This window comes from Podarcis muralis, chromosome 4 (assembly GCF_964188315.1).
Source record: "Podarcis muralis chromosome 4, rPodMur119.hap1.1, whole genome shotgun sequence".
In the NCBI taxonomy this organism is placed as follows: domain Eukaryota; kingdom Metazoa; phylum Chordata; class Lepidosauria; order Squamata; family Lacertidae; genus Podarcis; species Podarcis muralis.
In genome coordinates, this window is record NC_135658.1 from 18,548,213 (window position 1) to 18,555,342 (window position 7,130).

A 7,130-nucleotide genomic window follows, 5' to 3' on the forward strand; every position below is an offset into this window, starting at 1 on the left:
GTCTGTCTCTTGGTCACACCCTTGACGTCACACTCTACCCTAGCATGACGCGCAAAAGAAAGTGGTAAGAAAGCCTGCACCGCTCCCACGCTACAGACGGGGGAATCCTGCGGCCAAATGTTCCTTCAGCGTTAAATCCAAAGCACAAGAAACTCCCTGCAAATAGAAAGGGGGGGGGAGGTACTAGGCCCCAGAACTTGGCCGGCTCTGTTGGTTTTCTGTTTGCGGGGAAGATATTAAACTCCAGGGAACATTCAAAAGACGTCACGCTCCATCCACATTCTCAACGGCTGCCAGCCCATTTTGCCATCCTATTTTGCTGCATGCCTGTTGCCAGTTCTTGTTTCCTGGGGCGGGGAACCAACAAATGGGATCACCTGTTTTTTTCAGCAGTGGCCGGGAGCCATTTCGATTTTCCACAACGCTCCAGAGTGCAGAGCATTGCTCCTAACACTGTGTGGGAAATTAAAATGGCCATGTTATGTACTGAGATGAATAGGATCCAAAAGGCAGCAGTCTGATTGGTCCTAGAACAATAGGATTCAGAATGCAGTAGTCTGATTCGTCCTAGAACAATAGGGTCCAGAATGCAGCAGTCTGATTGGTCCACAGGAGCCACCCAATCCAGCTCCAGGTGGAAGTGAATCCACAACCTGATTGGCCTACAGGTGAATCCCGGAACTAGCCAATCACGTGGGGCCCATTGTGTAAAGAATGTATATAAAGCAGACATTCTGGGGGAACTTCCATTCCTCCTCACCACTATGAGCTGAATAAAGAGCATGAAATCCACTCTCGACTATATTTCAGGCCACCAGACCCTATTTGTTTTCCACAGCGCCCCTGAGATAGTGCGCTCTTCAGAGATCACCCTGCCTGAGGTCATGCTTCTTCTTCACCCAGAATGCCTTGCCCTAAGGAAGACCCCCTTGGACCTCGGAGTGGGGAGGAGGAGAACCCTCCAGAAGCTTCTCCTTGCCTCTGCCGCCTGAGGCGATTCTCTCAGATTGCTGGCTCTGGTTGCCCTGGGCTGCCTTCGGTTGCCCTGAGATTGGCTGCATGTGAAAAATCTGGTGTGAAAAATAAACATAACACAGGGCAGGGAAAGTTCTAGTTCTTACAAAACTAGCAAACCTGTTTCTAGGACGCAGAACAAGGTTGGGAGAGATGAAAGGAGTCATCCCCCCCAGTCCCACCTTTTTTATTTACTTAATCGTGTCTATATTATTTTAACCTGCAAAGGAATCCAAGCTGTTCACAGCAGAATCAAAGCTAAGCATAAAAGCAAGCACTATTAAAAAAAAATCATGCATGTCACAAATGCAGTTAACCCAAGTGTGACACCATTAAAATCCACTTAGGCTGCATTCCTAACCACATTTACGTGGAAGTAAGCCCTATTGAATTCAGCAGGGCTTACTTCTGAGTAGACATGGCTAGGATCAAACTGTTAATCTGGGAGTAAATCTAAGTTTGTCAAGAATAGATTTGCAGTTAATAGCTGCTCTTTGGAGCCCTGTTGGTGGAACAGAAATGAATGAGTAAAAATAAAACAAACTTCCTTAACTTTAAGGTGGCCTTTTCATTCATTTTGTTTTTCTTATAAAATAGCAGATATATATTTTGGGGGCAAGTATTTACACAAGGCCCAGCCTATCTTTTAAAAGAGTAAACTATGAACTCCTTGGGACAGAACATATAAACTCCATTTCCTTTCATTGTCCAGTTCTAGAAACAAACAGACTTTGGTAAAGGTCTCCAGTGTTTTCTTTTCGACATTCTTCCTCCTGTGTTGGACTGTGGTGGGCCTCAGTCCAAGCTACCTTCTTCCATACTAGCCTGGGTCTCTGGGTTTCCCCAAGACTGATGCTGGAGCATTTCAACAAGTAGCTTTCAGTCAAACACCCCCACAGTTAGGGATTCAGGTAGCAGACCCTCCAAGTGTCCCTATTTTCCAGGGACAGGTCCAGATTTACAGCTGTCCCAGTTTCTGATCTGATCCCAGAATGCCCCGCTTTTCCTTAGGACATCCTTCCAACTCCACTTTCATTTCTAACTTGTAGCAGCACCCCTGAGAAAGGCTTTAACAGCCCTGAGATCGAAAAGCAAGCCTAGTAGAGCATTAGCCAAGCTTGCAATAAAACCCCATATGGAGCATGGATCTTTTTGTGCATGGCTCAAGGTTAGTAGATCTGCCCCGTTTTTTGCTTAGTTGTGGTCTTTGTAGACAGATTCCAGAAGAGATTATGTACCGTTGACTAAATTAGGCTTTTGGTCCACAGCACAGAAAATGTGTTCTTTTGTTGTTGTAGGACAAGGAGAAAAAAGTAGCTATCTATGTTCACCCAGCTGTAAGTATGATTTGCAAAGGCTTCCTAAGAGCAACTGTATTAATGATGTAATATGAAAAGGTTTTTTCTGTGTTGTGTTTTCAGAACTGCTGTGTCCTTTAAAATATTGTTAGGGGCTGTAATATAATTATGACAGCAGCCAGATTGAATATCTATCTATCTATCTATCTATCTATCTATCTATCTATCTATCTATCTATCTATCTATCTGTCTGTCTGTCTATCTATCCATCCACTTTTTCACCTGTGTAAAAATGTTGACTTGGGAAGCAGCCCTTATGTTTTTATTCGTATAGTTATTATAATCTCTGCATTTAAGAAGCAATCCTTGAAGGTGAAAGTCCAATCCAATCAAAAAAGAATTAGCAGCTGATACAAAATTCTACATAGAGCATGAGGCTCTATGTTGGATACAACCCCACAATGTCTATCAGTCTCATATGTCTATGTGCATGCCTCCTCTGGTCGCATACAAAGTTCAGTGGAGTAGACGGGACGTGGGAGGCATTATAGGAATAAGGAAAGAGGTAAGCAGGCGAGCGGAAATAAATGCTCCCCTCCAGACTGGCCACTTATGCTTTGCCAAAAAGAGGAAAGACCTTCCTCCCCCATGAAAGGGACAGATTAGCATGAAGCTTGCATATGCTGATTTATATGAAGTTTAAATTTAGTAATTTAGAAATAGTTACTAGTTTAAAGAGAAATGCAATGCATCTCACCATTGTAGGGAAGATATGCTCATCAAGCAAGATATTCACAAAGCCTGCCCCCAAATGTTCCTGAATCCCAAGAGAAAATAAATAATTCAACCTAATTGTTGTCGCTGCCTCCTTTGGGCTCCTGTTGGCAGTAAATCCAGATTAACAGACCCTTGCTGCTGCCAGCAGAGGCTTTGAAGAATCCGTTGCTGCTACAAAGCTAATGAGCTTTATGAGCAGAGAACCACCTTCTAAAGTTCAGCAGAAGGTATGTTTGTGTGCTCTGATTAAGCGAGCGCGAGTGGGAGGCAACGCAGATGGCTGAGAATATGCTACTGGCGAAACACAGATGATGCTTTCACCAGAAACGATCTAACATTCTGCCTAATAGTGAATAGGTAGATACTGATGGCCATGGGCACAAAGAAAAATTATTCTCATACCGGGCCAGACATCTGCACACTCAAACACCCTTGGGTAGCTGCTGCAGCTTAAACCCCCTGGGACTCCCCACCCTAAAACTTAGCAACTTGGAGCTGCCATTTGAGTTCTGCACGGTGCACTGGCATGATGCATTGTCAAAGGCATTGTGGGAAATCTAAGATGGCAGCTTAGGTAGGCCTGCTGGAAGTGGCCTGTGAAGGACAGGGCTCACCACTCCGCCTCACTCCCTTTGCCCTTGACAATCCTCTTTTGATAGAAACATTTAATTGATGAGTCTTCTTTTTTAAATCTTCCAGGCGATGAACTCTGCTCCAGATCAGTCCACTCATGAGACGAAAAGAAGCTCTATGGCTTCCCAAAGGTTGGAAAGAATACTGCTGTTGATACGAGTTATAAACTTCTGAATTCTCCCTTTCAAGGCGAGAGGCACATAATGGCCTTTTTGTGGGCAGAGATGGCGGAGGTTAGAGAGTTTGGTTTCAGTTCCTTTGGCTTGAACTTGGTTTTGTCTTCCACATCTAGGTCAGAAAAGGAGCAACATTCATTTAAGTGAAGCTGAATTCTGAGTGGGCAGAAACTCCCAGCATTAACTGTTCTTATCTCAGCTGCAGCTGAGCCGAGGTGGAGGGGGCCGCCACTGGGCTGGGGAGGGAAAGAAGGGCTCCCATTTGCGGGCGCTGTGTGTGGGGCCTCTCCCCAGCTCAAAAGAGGAGGCCCTTTCCCCATAATGGCAGAGTCTTCAGTTGGCTCCCTCTGCAAAACTGAATGATTCTGATTGGAGCTTTGACACGTCAAGCAGGCATATCAACGGAGTGAACCTCCTCCTGTGATACAGGCAGGAATTTGGGGGGATGGCTTAATGCAGTTTTCGACATTATGGACCATGAGTGGATGCAGGCTGTGGGTCCAAATAGAGCCACTTCGGAACAGCTCCTTGGGTGTGGGTACATGGACATGGCATGGACAATGGCAGCAAAATTGCAGAGGACTCCCTTCGGAAGTATGAGTTACAATCAATGAATGCCACAGAATTTTGCATCATGTACAAGGAATTTGATTACTTGGTAATCTGGAATATTTTTTCTTGAGTGACTTTAGGAAGAGAAGGAAGCCACTCAATCAATTCCTATGTCACAATCATACAGAGGAAAAATAATATTAGGTTGGATACAGACTAAGGGAGCTGTAGTTCCAATTAAAATTTAAGAACCATAAGACAAGTCATGACTAACTTTATCCCATTGATTTCAATGGGAACCAGGTTATTAGTTTGTGGGAGGTTGGGTGTCTTCCCTCCCCCTGATTTTTATTATGCTGTTGTTATTATTATGAGGTTGTGAACTGCCCTATGGATGAAGGGCAGTATACAAATTTAATGAAGAAAATAATAAAACTAACAGACTGCAATCCTATATTTGCTTACCTGGGAGTCAGCATGTTTAGGGTTGCTACTTTTGCCTGCAACCAAACCACTACAATTGCCACCTAACAGATTTGTGCTGCGTCTGGTCTGCGGCAATAAATTTAAAGGTAAACCTTGGAGTTGCTCTGCCCCACGCCTCAAATGCACAAAACTGACTTCCCCACAATTCAAGGCTTGGCACACTGAGCCCCTGGGTGATCATGCTGGGCAAAGCAAACCACTAATTTTTAGTCACCCATTTGTAAAGTAGTTGTTCTCGTCCTTGAATCTTGCTTGGGACTTGTTGGCTAGAACATGGTAATTTTAGAGATTACATCCAAATGATGTTTGTGTGTGTGTGTGCGCACACTCTCTTCCAAGCACAATACAAGGTGCTGTGTTGAGATTCACAGTCAACTCTGTGCCTCCTTTTCTCAAGCCATTTCTCTTTTATTGGCGACTGCCCAATGACAATTTTGAACAGAAATCACTCCCGAGAACTTCCCCCGATTACCAGCCCTCAGTTTCAGAACTACATTCCCTTCGGAACCCCATCAAAGGTTCAATCCCAACCCCAAGAGCAAATTCACAAAAAGGGACCAAACTTTAAACAGGAAAATGCACGTGTGACGCCATCAGTTCACATATGTTTAAATATGCAATGTTTCTGTACAGTACACAGAGAAGCAATGGCAGCAAAGTGACCACAGTTGTTCATTGTTTATTGCAAGTAAACCTGTGCATTTAAAGAGATATGCACCATTCACAATTAAGCACGAGTGTCACATAAACTCTTGAATAAGCTGCCACTTGGCAGAGATCTCCTCATAGTTAAAGCACCACTGGTTCCTCACCAAGAGGCCACCTATCCACCCATTCTCCAGCTGCTACTATGTGGTACTACCTGAAAATGTTTCAAACAGCTTGGGTCTGGTTATGCCCTAGTAACACACACTTTTGGGTCAGAAGACACTTTACATAGGAATGCTTCTAATATTGTACGTGGGACTAAAGCAGCATCTGGTGGCCAACTGGGTAAAGGCAGTTATTTGTAAATAGTTGGTGGTGAATACTAAAAATTAGACACACCGTGTGAAACATCTGTGCCAATTTTTCTTACATCATCATACAGTACATTCATTCTAGAGCGTGCATAAATTAAAACCGTACCATATAATATTTCCATGGGTTTGTTTTTTCTAATTAAGAATTTCAGAACAATGTAGTAAAAACTGCATTTCGATGCGGGAAAGATTCACAAACGGGTTCAAGGCAAACATGAACAAGATTTCACATTTAACCCTTACTACTATTCATCACTCATCTGTAGGAAGTCAGTATTTTAGTGAAGTAATGCCTGTGCTTGGGACATGTGCCATTAACATTAGGCAGGTACCTTCATTATTCAGTTATCTGTGCTTGCTGAAAACTTTATTTTGACAAGCTTATTCAGACATAATTCAGGCATGTATACTTGTTTTAAAGGGACACGGGTGGCGCTGTGGTCTAAACCACAGAGCCTAGGGCTTGCCGATCAGAAGGTCGGCAGTTCGAATCCCTGCGACGGGGTGAGCTCCCATTGTTCAGTCCCAGCTCCTGCCAACCTAGCAGTTTGAAAGCACGTCAAAGTGCAAGTAGATAAATAAGTACTGCTCTGGCAGGAAGGTAAATGGCGTTTCCGTGCACTGCTCTGGTTCGCCTGAAGCGGCTTGGTCATGCTGGCCACATGACCCGGAAGCTGTCTGTGGACAAACGCTGGCTCTCTCGGCCAGTAAAGTGAGATGAATGCCGCAATCCCAGAGTCGTCCATGACTGGACTTAGCAGGCAGGGGTCCCTTTACCTTTATACTTGTTTTTGAATTCTTTTGCTCTGTATTTTACTGATAAGTTACTCTATTGTTTTATGTGGAGAAGTTTAAGGGAATGTTTTGGTTAAGTAGTTTACACAATTTCTTACAAGTACCGATGGGGCTTTCCCTTTCGTCTCATTGTAACAACTGACACAACACAGAACACAGCCACGGACATACCTGAAGCTCTGCAGCGACTGGAGAACCTCAGGCTTAACCCTCCACCAGAATGGCAACCATCACCCACCAAATGACAACCAAGGCAAAAATACAGCAAATGATTGGACAACAGTCAACAAGAGAAAGAAGAAACAACAGAAACAACATGACAAAGCAAAGACAGTCAAGTACCACTCACAGAACAGCCCCGCAGAACAAGACTATG